Source organism: Petaurus breviceps, unplaced genomic scaffold (genome assembly GCF_028583685.1).
Source record: "Petaurus breviceps papuanus isolate PSGF00001 unplaced genomic scaffold, PetGlider_PUasm1.0 76, whole genome shotgun sequence".
In the NCBI taxonomy this organism is placed as follows: Eukaryota; Metazoa; Chordata; class Mammalia; order Diprotodontia; family Petauridae; genus Petaurus; species Petaurus breviceps.
In genome coordinates, this window is record NW_027186473.1 from 9,038,957 (window position 1) to 9,055,583 (window position 16,627).

The 16,627-nt window shown below is 36.5% G+C and overlaps 1 protein-coding gene across 9 annotated transcripts in view; it reads right to left on the reverse strand.

Moving 5' to 3' along the window:
* FRYL (FRY like transcription coactivator) overlaps positions 1-16,627 on the reverse strand; it is a 314,599-nt gene that overhangs the window by 273,005 nt on the left and 24,967 nt on the right. For 5 of the 9 annotated variants that reach the window (XM_069105201.1, XM_069105198.1, XM_069105199.1 and 2 more), the window contains exon 2: positions 4,283-4,460. The exons of 2 other annotated variants lie outside the window; for them this stretch is intronic. The gene's annotated coding sequence lies outside the window, so the exon portion shown is untranslated. The remainder of the gene's footprint in view (positions 1-4,282; positions 4,461-16,627) is intronic. 2 more of the 9 variants (XM_069105194.1, XM_069105196.1) reach the window with 1 other exon arrangement.

A 16,627-nucleotide genomic window follows, 5' to 3' on the forward strand; every position in this document is an offset into this window, starting at 1 on the left:
AAAAAAAAAAAAAAACCATCCCTTGAAATAAAATATTAGTAAAGAAATCATAGCAACATACCAAAAAGTATAATCAGGCTGGAATTCAGAATTGCAATGTTAAGAAAACTATCAACATAACTGACCATATTAATAAGAAGAACAACAAAAGTCATATGATTTTATCATCTGATGCAAAACAGGCTTTTGACAAAATACAATAACCATTTATGAGAAGAATGCTAAAAAAAAAGCATAGAAATAAATGGACCTTTCTTTAATATGTTAAGTAGTATCTATATAAAACCAAGAGGCAGCATTACAGTTAGCAGGGATAAACAAAAGTCTTTTCCAAAAAGATCCAGAATAAAACAGGGATATTCATTATCAACACTACTATTTGCTATAGTAGCAAACAGTGACATTTTCTAGCACTATTTGCTATAGAGGGGCAACTAAGTGGTATAATGGATACCAGATCTAGGAAGATCTGAGTTCAAATTCAGTATCAGATACTTACTATCTGTATGATCCTAGGTAAGTCACTTGACCCTACTTGCCTCAGTTCCTCATCCATAAAATGGGGAGACACTGCAGAAGGAAATAGTAAACCATTCCAGTATCTTTGCCAAGAAAACGCCATGGACTTTGTCAATAGGGTCATGCAGAGATGGATATGCTTGAACAACTGGATAACAACAAATTTGCTATAGTACTAGAAATGTGAGCTACATATACCAATAAGACAAGAAGAAAGAATCCAAATAATATAGGGAAAAAAGGAAGCAAAAGTATATAATTACATAGATAATATGATAGTTTACTTAGAGAACCTTAGACTCAATTAAAAATTTATTGGAACAATAACCTGCAAAGTTATAGAATGTAATGCCAACAATACCAAAAGGAAAAGATTGAAAGAAAAGTTCAATTTAAAGTAACTACAGAATGTATAAAACATTGGGAGCCTACCTAGTAAGACACACACAGTAACTATATAACTGCAACTAAAAACACTCCACAAAAATAAAAAAGGACCTAAATAATTGAAGGAATATTAATTGTTGAGATCATTTAATAAAATAATAATGCCACCTATATTAATATGTTTATTCAGTTGCCAATCAAATCAAACTACCAAAGAATTATTTTATAGAGTTAGAAAAATAATAATGAAATTCATCTGAAGGAATAAAAGTTAAAAAAAAAAACTAAAGGGAAAAAATGAAAAATAAAAGTAGACCAAGAGTTTTAGATCTCAAATTATACTACAAAGCAGTAATCATCAAAGTGATCTGTTACTAGTTAAAAAAGAGGTCAACCAGGGGCAGCCAGGTGGTGCAGTGAGTAAGAGCACCAGCTCCAGTGTCGGGATGAACTGGGAATCAAATCTGGGCCCCGATACTCAGCACCACACCCAGAAATAACTGGCTACGTAACCTTGAGAAAGTTACTTAACCCCAACTGCTTTAAAAAAAAAAAAAAAGGTCAACCAGTGGAAGAGATTAGGTAAATAACATTCAGGAGTAAACAAACATAGTAGCTTAGTGTTTGATAAATCCTAAAACACCATCCAATGGGGTAAGGACTCATTATCCAACAAAAACTCCTAGGAAAACTGTAAAGCAGTCTGGTAGAAATTATGCTTAGAAGACCAACACTTCCCACTATATACCAAGATTAGCTCCAATCAGATATATGACTTAATACATGAAAGCTTATACATATCATGAACAAATTAAGAGGAAAGAGAAAGAAATTTCCTTTTAGATCTATAGATATGAAACATACGCCTCAACGATCAAATTGATAAAGCTGACCAAAAAAAGGAAAAATGACCGTTGCTGAAGATGCTATATATAGGAAGAGGTACATTAATGTACAGTTGGTAGAGCAAATTAGTCTAGCTATTCTAGTAGACAATTTGGAACTGCATCCAAATAGTTAAGAGCAGCAATTCTTCAACTTTTTGGTCTCAGGGCCCCTTTACACTCTTAAGAATCAAGGACCCCACAAAGCTTTTATGTAGGCTATATCTGTTGATATTTACCATATTAGAAATTAAAACTGATGAAATTTTAAAAATATTATCAATTAACTTAAAGCCATTGTTAATATAAATAACACATTTTTATGAAAAGTATTTTTGAAAACAAAAATTCATGAGATAAGTGCCAGTGTTTTACATATTTTTGCATAAGTTTCTTTCATAAAATTACAGAGAATATAGTATATGCTTACATAATTCATCAGCAATGAACAAAGTAAAAGCCCTCTACAAAAATCCTATTGTGATGTCTCAAAATGATGAAATGAGATGAAATGATGAAAGGAATGGTTTCAGAGAAACCTAGGAAGACTTGTGTGAACTGATGCAAGGTGAAGCAGTCAGTCAACAAGCATTTATTAAGTGCTTACTATGTTCAAGTAGAGGGCAGCTAAGTGACACAGTAGATAGAGCTTGGGGCCTGGAATCAGGAAGACCCATATTCCTGAGTTCAGATCCAACCTCAGACACTTCCTAGCTGTGTGACCTTGGGAAAGTCACTTAATCCTGTTTGCTTCAGTTCCTCATATGTAAAAATGAGCGGAAAAGGAAATGGCAGCTGGGGTGGCCAGGTGGTTCAGCAAGTAAGAGCACCACTCCAGTGTCAGGATGACCTGGGGATCAAATCTGGGCTCAGATACTTAGCACCACACCCAGAAATAACTGGCCGTGTAACCTTGAGCAAGTTACTTAACCCTGATTGCTTACAAAAAAAAAGGAAATGGCATCTTTGCCAAGAAAACCCAATGGAATCACAAAGCATTGGACACCACTGAAAAACTGAACAAAATGTCCCAGCTAGGTGATGCAGTGGATAGAGCACTGGGTTTTAAGTCAGGAAGATCTGAGTTCAAATCCAGCCTCAGATACTCTCTAGCTGTGTGACCTTGGAGAAGTTACTTAACCTCTGTTTGCCACTAGAGAAGGAAATGGCAAAACACTATAGTATCTTTGCCCCCTAAAAAAACCCAGAGGTCCATTGGGTCACAAAGAATCAGAGCCAGATGAAACAATTGAACAACAACAAAATGTTCTAGGTAAGTACTGAGTATACAAATAAAGGCAAAAAATAGTCCCTGACCTCAAGGAACAGACATTCCAATGCAGGAATCAATACAGCAACAACCAGGTAATCTGAAAGGGAAGGTGGAGGGACCAGGAATGGCCTCCTGGAGAAGGTAGGATTTAAGCTAAGCCTTAAAGAAAGACAGGCTAACTTTTTTTATTTTAAATCTTCATCTAATGAATATTGACCAATGTGTTCTATAGCTGGGTGCTATGTACAAGAAGTCTAATGCAGTTTGTGTAGGGGAGTAGACCAAGGAAAATTATTCAATAATAACAATCTTGTAGGGGCGGCCAGGTGGTGCAGTGAGTAAGAGCGCCAGCCCTGGCGTCAGGAGACCTGGGATCAGTTCTGGCCTCAGATACTTGGCAACCACACAAAATAACTGGCCGTGTAACCTTGAGCAAGTTACTTAACTCCAATTGCTTAAAAAAAAAATCTTGTAAAGAAAAATTTTTTAAGTTTATAGGAAAGCACTATTCTCCACCTCTTGAGAGAGGGAATACTCTCACAGGGCAAAGTGAAATTTTCAAATACACAATATGTGGGTTTATTTCATTAGTCTGTATATTTGGGGTTTTCTTCCTTTTTTTTTAAGCACAAGGAGAATGTACAGGGAATTACTGATCAGGTCTTCTTGGCTTCATGTCCGGTCTCTGTCAGCTAAGCTATATTGCCTTTGTACCTAATTACAATCCTTAGTATCTACTCTAATTTGTACATGGAAATGCTCCTTTGGGGTTTGCTGAATTCAAAAATAGGGAAAAAAATACAATAAATGGACTGAATTAGATGATCTCTATAGTGTTTTTGAGCTCTAAATTCTATGAAACTAAGAGCCTAGGTCTCAAACATACAAATAAGAGAATAAGGTTTATAAATGCCTAAAAAGAAGGAAAAAATACTTTAGTCTCATCATAAAGGATGCTGAACATGAGCCAGGTGCTAGAGTTTTGGGAACTTTTTCTATGGATGTTGGTAATAATACTTAAGTTGCAAAGTGTAAAGAATGTTTGTAAGCTTCCAATACCTTCCACGAAGGCTTTTTAGCTAATGTTCAGGCAAATCTGAACATTCAACATTGGTAGTAATTGGTAAAAAGAAAAAGGCACGAGTAAACAAAAATTATATATATGACAAGTGCAGAGAAAAATTAAAGCCTTCTTTAAAAAACAACAACACATTCTTACCACTTAGAAATGGTAGTTGAGGCACAGTAAATTTTGAAAAAACACCAGAGTTGGAGAGGATCCATCTAGAAGTTCGTTTTCAATCTCTAACATAATTTGTGGGCATCCAAGTAGGCAGAGTGATATAAAGTTGTCAACAGCACAGATTCACCTTATATTCAGAAGAATATGAAATATTCTGGAACAGGAAGAAAAAAGAAAAGTATGAGATAAATAGGCTGGTTTCTTAGAAGCAACAATTACCAAATAATATAGCAGTAAATCATTGACAATGGTTATTAATGACTCATGGTTTTTTATATAGGATAAACAATTCTCACACAGATTAAGAGATCAGCATTCATTTTAATTTTTATAATGAAGGATTTAATTAAAAAAAACTTATTAGAGTAAAATTCCTATTTTCTAAGGCATTTAGGTAATGAAGTTTTCCAAACACTGATTAAAACAACAAAAACACTATATAAGACCTTAAAAGTTTACTAACAATCCTATGAAGTAGGCAAAACTGGTATTTTTACCTCTACTTTTAGATACAAGGAAAATGAGACTAATAAGTGGCAGATTTTCTACTTCTTGCTTCTGTTTTTGCCCTATCTACTACAAGCTAACTACCTGTCTAATAAAAGCTATGATTTAACCCATTAAATTCCAGAACATGTAAAATAGTTTTGACGGACATGCTGCTAAAATGTGATATTTAACCATTTCTTGTTGGCTCAGGGTCATCTTTATGAAGATCAACTATTGTGAAATAATAATGAAGAGGCATTAATATTGTAAATGTTCTAAAATCCCTTACATTGTTTCTTTTTTTATTTTTTATTTTATTTTTTTAGAGCAATCAGGGTTAAGTAACTTGCTCAAGGTTACACAGCCAGTTATTTCTGGGTGTGGTGCTAAGTATCTGAGCCCGGATTTGATCCCCAGGTCATCCCGACACTGGAGCCAGTGCTCTTACTCGCTGAGCCACCTGGCCGCCCCTATTGTTTCTCTTTTTTAAACATCATAACAACCCTGTGAGAAAAATAATAGATGCTATATTCTTTCCATTTTACAGATGAGGATACTGAAGCTCAGAAAGATTACGTGACTGTGCCCTTGGTAACACAGCTGGTATAAGATGTAGGATGTTAGTTAAGGTTTTCCTTACAGTAGGTCTAACACTATCTACCATGCCATGAGAAAAATATAGCTGTGTACATTACAGTTCCAGAAAATATAGGACACAGGTTTGCCTGGATACCCCAATGCAAATTCTGAAACTTAATTCCAGAAGTAAGGCCTAAAAGTCAACTTGTCTTGTGTTCATTTCCCTCGCTCCATTAAGATAAAGTAGAATATATGCTACCTGCATAACCTGGTAGGTTGTGGAATTTGACTGTCTTTCTGCTAAATTAGTTAGCAAAGTGAAATTTGAGGTATTGGAGTTTTTCACCTTTCAGATAATAATTTTCTACCTTATTATTGCTTATCTGTACATGCCTACTAATTAACATCACTCAGGAAATATTATCTCTGAGTTCTGCATCTAGCACACAATGGACCACCTGTAATGGGAATGTAAATTTTTAAGATCTTCCCTGCCCCTAGGCTAAAGTACACCTGGAGCCTGGGGTGGGAGGCTTGTCTTTCAGTAGATACTTTTTGATTGGCCAGTGGGTCCAGAAGGTTGTTACATTCTCTGAGCCAGGAGAAGGCTATATAAACCCTGATTTGTTTTGGGGCTCACTTTGAGAAGTGTTTTGTGATTTGATCAGATGAGACTCTGGGAAGTCATTGCTGAGAGCCCCCCGGCTTTGAAAAACCCAGATGTTGATTTGGTATGGATGTAATGGTTGGACAGTTTGGAAACTGTCTACTTGATCTGTTTCTCTGACTTGATAATTCTGTCTGTATATTCTGAAGTTCGGGGTGCTAACCTTTTTCCCCTGAACTAGGTAAATGATACATATTTGACTGATTAAAGTAAGCTTGTTATCCCATTTTGAGTTGCTTTCCTTTATCAAAGCAGATCTAAGAACCTGTGTTGGCAGCTACCCTGAGGACGCTTGGGCTGCTTGCTGCTACAGCCACAAGCACATCCTTATCACCCTAAATCCACTGTTTCATTTGTATGTATTTGTTTTGAATGTACATGATCTTTCACCACATCAAGAATTTGCACCAGGGTCTTTGGGGTATGGCTTCTTCCAGAGCCTACAAATTCTTCCCCATTAGATATGACAATAGATAATATTCTCCAAATTATACTTATCATTTAATTTTGAACAGAACTCTAGGCAAACACTATTAAACACTGGACTTTTAATGTTATAAAAAAAGCAAAAGTCCAGAATAATGCAAGGATAAGACGGAGAGAAACCTCCCACTAAAGGCAGCCCAGCAGGCTGAAAGGAAGGGTCAAACACAGCAGGCTAAGAGCAGAGCCCAGCCCCAAGTGAGCCTGCGGTTTTAGCCTCGGAGAGGCCCCTACCCTGGAGCAGACTTCAGGAGAGGGGATCAACAACAACTGTGATGGTTTCCAGATTTATCAACCCATAAATGCCAAAGACAAAGTAAGAGGTCAGTGGACTTTGGGAACAGGGGGTCCGGGAGTGCGGCCTCTGCCCCCCTGGAGGGAGAAGATGCTGAGGTGCAGCAGCTGCCACCACATGGCTACTTCAAAACTCCTGGCATACAGATCATAGGGGGACCAAATGACCAGTCTAAGGGGAAGTTGCTCTTGCATTAACCTGCTTGGATCTGGATCACTGTCTAGGGTGGAGGTACTGGGGTGCGTGACCAGGTGCCAGAAACTGCAGAGGCTTCAGAGAGGGCACCCAACTAATAGCTCTGGCAGCCGTGAAAACCCAGCAATATGGGACAAAGCTCTCTTCTCTGGAAGCAGAGTTCTACTGTGGCAAAAAGCTCAAAAGTCAAGTAATTGAGTGGCAACATGAGCAAGCAGAGGAAGCAAAGCAAGCACAGCAGTCACACCTTAGATTCCTTTTTTTAGGGACAAAAAGGATCAAAGCATGGAACAGTAGGAAGATAATGAAGTCAGAACTCACGTACCAAAAGTCTCCAAGAAAACTATGAACTGGTTACAGGCCATAGAGGAGCTTAAAAAGGGTTTGGAAAACCAAATAAGAGAAGTAGAGGAAAAATTAGGAAGAAAAATTAGAATAATGCAAGAAAATCATGAAAAAAGAGTCAACAACCTGACTGAAGAAAATAACACCTTAAAAAACAGACTAACTCAAATGGCAAAAGAAGCCCAAAAAGCCAATGAGGAGAAGAATGCCTTAAAAAGCCAAATTTGCCAGATGGAAAAAGAATCTCAAAAGCTCACTGAAGAGAATCATTCCTTCAGAATTAGATTGGAGCAAATGGAAGCTAATGACTTTATGAGAATTCAAGATATTATTAAACAGAACAAAACAAATGAAAAAATAGAAGGCAATGTGAAATATTTCATTGGAAAAACCACTGACCTGGAAAATAGATCCAAGAGAGATAATGTAAAAATTATTGGACTACCTGAAAGCCATGATCAAAAAAAGAAACTAGAAATCATCCTTCAAGAAATTCTCAAGGAAAATTGCCCGATATTTTAGAAAAAGAGGGCAAAATAGAAATTGAAAGAATTCACCAATCACCTCTTGAAAAAGATCCCAAAAAGAAAACTCCTAGGAATATTATAGCCAGGTTCCAGAATTTCCAGATCAAGGAGAAAATATTAGAAGCAGCCAAGAAGAAACAATTTGAATATTGTGGAAACACAATCAGGATAACACAGGATCTGGCAGCTTCTACACTGAGGGATCAATGGGCTTGGAATATGATATTCTGGAGGTCAAAGGAGATGGAATTAAAACCAAGAATCACCCACCCAGCAAAACTGAGCATTATCTTTCAGGGGAAAATATGGTCATTCAATGAAACAGAGGACTTTCAAGCATTCTTTCTTTTTTTTAAGAAATTGGGTTAAGTAACTTGCCCAAGGTTACACGGCCAGTTATTTTGTGTGGGTGTTAAGTATCTGAGGCGAACCAATCCCATATCCTCCCGCCTCCGGGACTGGCACTCTTACTCACTGCACCACCTAGCCACTCCTACGTTCAAGCATTCTTGATTAAAAAACCAGAGTTGAATAGAAAATCTGACATTCAGATACAAAGAAGCAAGAGAAAGTAAACAGGGAAAAGAAATCATAAGGAACTTATCAAAGTTGGACTATTTACATTCCTACATGAAAAAATGATAATTGTAAGTTATGAAACGTTTCTCAGGATGAGAATAGTTGAAGGGAATATAAATATAAATATATATACATATGTATACATACATGTATGTCTATATAGGCAGGGTATGTGGGCATATGAATACATATGTGAGTGTATGTATATATGTGTACAGGCATACATAGACAGAGGGCACAGGACCAATTGAATATGAAGGAATGATACTTAAAAGGTGAAATTGATAGGTGAGAGAAGAATATAATGAGAGGAGATGGGGAGAGACACAATGGGGTAAATTATCTCATATAGAAGAGGCGAGGTAGGGGCAGTTAGGTGGTGCAGTGAATAGAGCACCAGCCCTGGAGTCAGGAGGACCTGAGTTCAAATCCGGCTTCAAACACTTAACACAAAAACTAGCCATGTGATCTTGGGCAAGTCACTTAATCCCAATTGCCCTCCAAAAAGTAAAAAAAAAAAAGAGGCAAGGAAAAAGTGTTACAATGAAGGGGAAGAACAGGAAGGCAAAAGGGAATGGGTCAACCTTACTCTCATTGAATTTGGCTTAGGGAGGGAATGACATACACACTAAATAGGGTATCTCATCCTACAGCAGAATAGGGGGAAAGGCGATGAGAGGGGGGATAATGGAGAGGAGGGCAGGTTGGGGGGGGAGGGAAATTGGAAGCACACACTTTTGAAAAGGGACAGGGTCAAAGCAGAGAATAAAACAAGTGAGGGGCGGGATAGGATGGAGGGAAATATAGTCAGCCTTTCACAATATATCCACCATGGAAATGTTTTGCATAGCTACACGTGTACCACCTTTACTGAATTGCCTATCTTCCCAGTAAAGATGGGTGAGAAAGGAGGAAGGGAAAGAATTTGGAAACCAAAATTATAAAATCAAATGTTTAAAAAATATATTATTATTATTTCTTTTTACATGCAACTGGGAAATAAGATATACAGGCACTAGGGTACAGAGATCCATCTTGCCCTCCTGGAAAGTCAGAGGAGGGATGGGGGAGGATATGGGAGAGAACAGATTGGGGAAAGGGGTATACAGTGGGATCACTTTTTAGGGGTGGTGGGTAGGGGAAAGACAGGGAGAAAATTTGTAACTCAGGGAGGCTAGGTGGCACAGTGAATAGAGCACCAGCTCTGGAGTCAGGAGGACCTGAGTTCAAATCCAGCCTCAGACACTTAATATATACTAGCTGTGTGACCTTGGGCAAGTCACTTAACCCCAATTGCCCTGCCCTCCCCCTACCAAAAAAAAAAAAAAAGAAAATTTGTAACTCAAAATCTTGTGGAAATGAATGATGTAAACTAAAAATAAACATAAAAATTAATTTAAAAAATTTACTTTATGGAAGCCTACAACAGTCATGCCAAACTCAACTAGAAATAGGTTCACAAAAGGTTCCCTTCAAGTGGTGTATTGACTTAGAAAAATACATATGAATATTATTTGTGTTCTATTATATTTTTATGTATTTTGCTAAATGTTTCCCAATTACACTTTAATGTGGTTTGGTCTGTATTCAACAGTGATGGCTATGTTTGACATTTCTGGTCTGCAGCATTAAATACATGAAATAATGGTCAATCTAATATTCTCCTTAGACCTAAAAGGATTCAGCTGTTAGTTAAAGTGTCACAGTAGAAGCTAACAAGCATCATCCAACTAGATAGTTTTCATTAGTGCTATAAAACCATCAAGGAAGTAAACTACTTAGAAACTGAAAAAAAAAAGGCAAAAAGTAACTATGCAGTTCAATAATATGATTATTTTTACCTCCTTCTAATGCCATATCTTGGTTTGAAGTGCCAGTCACACATCTAAAAATCCGTATGTTCAGTAAACTTTCCTGTACACGAAAAACATATTGCTTTTCAACGAGCACTAAAAGCATCCTCAAATACTTTCATTGAGCACTAACATCAACATTTATTAATCACTTAGTAGGCAGACCACTGTGCCAGACACAGAATATGCAAGATTAAAATAAGACATGATTCTTGCCTTCATGGAGTGAGATACAGAATGAACCATATTAAGTGTTTAAGGAATATGTGAAGTGTTAAACAAGATGTGAGGGAAGAAAAAGATAATGATTATTAGAGTGCTTAGACAATGATTTGTTACAGGAGACAAGCTGGATTTTAGAGGGTAGGTAGGGAAGGAACTGTGCCTGAGCTATATACCTACAGCAGGTCATCCACTGCTTTACAGCATGTTTTACAACACCTGCACTCTTTCAACAGGGAGAAACAATTCTACCTTAGCAACAGACTGGGAAGATAATTAGATAAAATTAGGAAGTTATCCAATGGTGGTTCCTTGCCCCTTCTCACCACAGACCACACAACTGAACTTTTCTCATAAAGCTGATTTGTGAGCATCTTTCTACTTCAATGTTACATGCATCAAGGTATTATTTATGGAGCTTCAGCCACTCTGGAAATCAAAAAGAAAGCTAAGCGGTAAGAAAGAGGGCTAAGGAGTAAGAAAGTTTCCTCCAGAAACCTTCTCACCAATCAAAAAACAGCAATCAAATTCCTAATCAACCAACTCAAAGAACAATGAGGGAATAAGCAAAAAAAGAAACAAAAAAATTAGTTAAGAAAGCCATATAAGGATAAGGTCATAAGGACAGTAATAAGCCTAGAGTCTCTGAGTCAGCAGTGACTTCATCTCTATCCACAACTTTCCAAGTCCCTATTGATTGAATGGAGATAGATGGATGTGGAAGGGAAGGAGAAAGGGAGGGAGGATGGGTTGCCACCAGAGCTCTTTCCTACCACACCTTCTAGTCTCACTGGACCACAAATCATCAGGTCTAGCGGCATGACAGGCTGAGACTGCAGAGTCTGGCTTCTCAACACAGAATGCAAACTCAATCAACTCACTTCACCTATCTCCCCTCAAAACACCAGGGCAACAAAGTCCAATCAAGATAACAAAAACCGTCTATAATCATTCCAGCTGGAAGGAATCCCTCAAATCAAAGGAATCATAGATCCATTTAAAAACCTGAGTAAGAAAACAGATGCTCATGTACAAAAATATAAATAATCAAAATGGACACAACACAAAAATAATAATAATGTAAATAAATTAGTCGCATACAAAGAAATAACAAGTAAAAGAAATGTTGTTTAGCTGCTCAATGTCAGATTCTTCGTGAACCCATGGACCATAGCACACTAGGCCCTTCTATCATCCACTATCTCCCAAAGTCATTTGGCTCATTCATTGAAGTCATCTCCCAAAATTCATGCTTGTTGTTTCCATGACACTATCTATCCATCTCATCTTCTGCCATGCTCTTCTCCTTGTCTTCAATTTTTTCCCAACATCAAGGTCTCTTCTAATGAGTCCTGTTTTCTCATTATGTGGCTAAAGTATTTCAGCTTCAGTCTTTATCCTTACAATGAATAGTCTGAATTAATTTCTTTAAGTATTGACTGATTTGTGGCAGCTAGGTGGTGTAGTGAATAAAGCACTGGCCCTGGAGTCATGAGGACCTGAGTTCAAATCCAGCCTCAGACACTTAATACCAGCCATGTGACCTTGGGCAAGTCACTTAACCCCAATTGCCCTGCCTTCCCCCTCCAAAAAAAAAAAAAGTATTGACTGATTTGATCTCCTTGCTGTCCAAGGTTTTCTCAAAAGTCTTCTCCAGCAGCACAACTCAAGAATGTTGATTCTGTGGTGCTCAGCTTTCCTTATAGTCCAACTCTGATAGATATATACTGCTACTGGAAAAACCCCAGCCTTGACTATACAGACCTTTGCCAGCAAGATGATGCCTCTACTTTTTAGGATGCTGTCCAGATTTGCCATAGCTTTCCTTCCAAGGAGCAAGTGTCTTTTCATTTCATGGCTGCAGTCACCATCTGCAGTGATCTTTGCACCCAAGAATGTTTCAATCTGACACTGCTTCCATTTCTTCTCCCTCTATTTGCCACCAAGTGATGGGAACAATACCTTATGGGGGAAAAAAAAAACGTGGCCCAAATAGCTTCAAAGAAGAATTCTTTTAAACTTTCCAAGAACAAACCCTAAATTATACAGATTATTTATAAATATAAGACAAAGCTACATTACCTAGTAACTTTTGTGAGGTAAAGCATCAAATTTCAGTCCAAAATTAAGCTCAAAATTAACAGTAATTAAATGATATACCACATACCTACTCCAGCAAAATCTTGGAAGTTCATACCAGAGTGAATAAGAACCAAGAAACTCAAGGTAAAACTACAGTTAATAACTTCTTCACCCAAGAGCAGGGCAAAAAGTCAATCAGAAACCCAAGAGCAAATGGAAATGAATTCTATGGATTCCAAAAAAATGTAATCTCTGAAAACCAAAATAGATTTCCCATGTCTTCCTAACTCCAAGGGCCAGTTTGTGTCTATTCACTATCATGCTGACTCTTCTCCCATAAATATATGGTTACTAAACTTATCAACCATCTAAGAAATATGGAATTCTCTCTTCTGATCTTGATATACAGTGGATACTTTGTTACCTATTGTTTTAGCTTTACCATACTTTATTCCTCTGTAATTCAGTTTTTAAAAAATCAGTTTCAAAGGAAATATCTGAAAATAATAAATTTAAAATTTCCTAAGGCTACATTTTTTTCCATTTAAGGAAAACCTGGAAATATTTAAAAGAATTAAAGTTTTGATATTAGAGAAGAATACTTTACCTTTATTAAGTTCCAACATACAATAGGAATCCACGTCTTCTATACACTTTGTGTTTATCTATGAAGAATTTCTTTTAATCCCAGTGTGAAAAACCTTAGCCATTAAAAAAAAAAAAAGCCTCATGCTTATAGAACAATTTTATCTGTTCTGTTGTAACAAGAAGTCACAGGCTTCCTTTCTGTGGTAAACAATGGGAACTAGCAAATCATGGGAAACACACTCCCTGTAAAATATCTACTGTTTTTATACACAATTGGGTCTACTTCCTAATTATCAAAGTTTACCAGAAACATAAGAGATAAAAATCTATCAAGAACTGCATAATAAAATCACGCAAACCACATGCAAAATAACTGAAGCAAATTCCAAGTCTCCCTGAAGAGACCAAGTAAGGAAGGGAAAATGTTTCCACAGATTTGACATAAACTATCTTCCAAACTTCTTTTAAAACTTTTGAGACTACTAGTCCCACAAGATCGGGAGTCATGCTTTTTTTGTTACTGTGCCAAATTTAGCACCTTGTGGATTAAATAATAATATTACTAAAAATGGAACTAAAGTAACCAGTACAGACTTTGTTTCCAAACTTCTTCTTAAAGAAAAACCATCAGTTCCAATTTTGTTTTGTTTTTCACCTCCATCCCTTTCCAAACAAAAGTGACAGGATAAATGAGCAGAAATAATGCTGGAAACTTGGGACTCCCTTCAATATGAAAATATTGGAATATTGAAACTCTAAGGAGATAAAAGTTTCTTCAAAGTCATTTTAAACTAAATTTTTATATGAGTTTCTCTTCTTAAAGACATATTTCCAGAAAATAAAGTCCTCTATTTTTAAATAACACCCATTAAAACAAGCATATGAGTAGTTTCAGTCCACTACTTATGGGGACTAAAGCCCAAAATAGATTAGAAATAATTGGTAGATCCCAGTATTTCAAGTAGTTTTCTTAGCATCTATTTTTATTATATTTAAACCATACCTATTTTCAATTCATTTTTTGGTACAGAAATTTTAAGACAGAAACAGCCAGGGCACAATGCATTGAGTTGGCTTTGGAGTCAAGAAAACCTGGGTTCAAAAGTCCTGGTTCTAAAAAGCACTGGCTGTGTAATCCTGGCATCAGCCCAAGACTAAGTTGCAGAGTAGCTGCATTATCTGCATTAATCAGGATAATTTCTTTACTGTTTCCCACACAGAGTTTCCCACATAGACAAGTATCATACAGGCAGTCCCATACCATTCCCAAATGGGGCCCAAACCAGATTAAAATGTAGTTCCTTTCTGAGTTTACTATATTGATGTATTAATGAAAAAAGAAATGTATACACATGTTTTCTAAGTAAATATGAGACCCACAGGGATCCTTAATTACAATTTATTGACTCTAATTTCTCTTTGAGTTTGACATTACTGCCTTATATCAGTAAAATCACAGGTCTGGTCCAAAATAAAAATATTTTTTAAAACCATGAACCTGAAAAACAGTATTAAAATTTTTTTCTAAGCAGTAATTTTTTCTTATTAGTCCTTCCTCTCCTATACTGTGGATATCAAGAAACAGAACTTGATTTAGAATCAATGGAAGAGATATCAAGATTCTGGCTCTCTTTTAACCTATGACCCTGAACAAGTAAGCCATTTCATTTCTCTCATTCAGTTACCTCATCTGATTCTAAACAAAAAGATCCACAATCCTAAACAAATCATGAAATCAATTATTTTTTTGGTTTATCACCTTCCTTTTGTGTGTCATCTTCCCCCCGTTAAGAATGTAAGCTTATTGAGGGCAGGGACTATCTTTCTTTTCTGTATTTCTATCACCAGTATTTAGCATGGAGACTGAAACATAGGCACTTTACAAACACAAACACACACACACATGTACACAGACATACATATATAAAATCTATATAGATATATCATCTAGATAGTTGAGTGATTAGACCATCAGATTTATAGCTAGAAGGGACCTTTTAAAATGTATGTATTCTAATCTGACTTTATGATGAATAAACTGAGTTTCTTAAGTAAGTTATTCAAGAACAGGGAGTAACTGGAAAAATCAATATTTTCAACCAAGTTCTTCTCACTCTAAATCTATTTTTATTTCCACTACACTTCACAAGTATTCTTTGGTTATTCATTCATGTAGTCTTTTCAAGGCTACTTTTGAAATCAAGCAACTATACTTTAAAAGAAATGTTCTAATCCAATTCAGTTAAAGTCATTAAAGATAAAATCCAAGTCAAATATTTTGGTTTACACATGCTCCCAGAGTGGTCATCTTCAAAAATCCATTCTAGGGCAGCAGAGCTCTTTTGTAAGCTGCTAAGCTAGATATATCTGCTTAGCTATCTCAGCTGGGCTGGCCTGTTTTCCCCCTTGACCTCTTATTTAAGCACCAGGTCACAGACTCTCTCTCACCTAATTAATGGCTATCCTAAGAGCTGCCAATCTAGCCCTGACTTACTTAGTAACTCCAAAAAATACCATCTCTTTTGGATTTTTCCCACATTTGGTAATTATTTCGCCTCTCTCTTATACAGCAGTAGCTGTTTTCATACATTTATTTCACAGGTGTCACTTATGGTTTTTTAAATTATACAAATATATATTTTTCCTATGCTTTCTTCCCCTTCCAAGCAAATTTGCAAGCCAAAAAACTAATCTTTGCCTATATGAACTCTCAAAGCATTCAGAAGTATATCCTCAATGAATGTTACTCACAAATCTTTTCTACGCCATACTAAAGTTTGCCTGTACAAAGCCCTCCTAATTGTATGGTAAAGGTAGTCCCTGGTTTCTCAAAACGAAATTTTTTTTTCAAAAAGAATATTCCAGAAGAATGTAAATTCTGTCAAAGTCTACCACTCTTTCCCAGAAAAGTTTCAAGTATCTCCCCAACAAAAGACTGTCAGTGAACAAGCACTTATTAAGTACCTACTATGTATCAGGCATTGGGCTAAGCAGTGGGGTGATAAAGAAAGGTAAAAACAGTCCCTACCTACAAGAAGCTCATATTCTAGTAGGGAAACAACATGTAAACAATCATGTGTGTAGAACTAACTAGGAATGGAAAGGCTATCAGGAAGCTGGCAACCAGGTGAGGAATTCTTGGGCCATGAATAAACTAAAAAACAAAGAAAAAAAACCCTAACTCTCAATTCTTCCCAATTATATTTGTAGAGAGGTAGGAAAAGGGGGTATAGGGACCCTAAGAGTCACTGTTTGGGGCTATCTATGAATATTTAAATAACTGAGTAGTACACATGTGAGATCTTTGTCCAATGAACAGAGTTAACAAACTCCTAGAAAAACTAACCACATCAATATTGATACTCTCCTTATAAGTGAAACCATAAGGAAAAAAAGAAAACTAAAGCAAAATAAAAG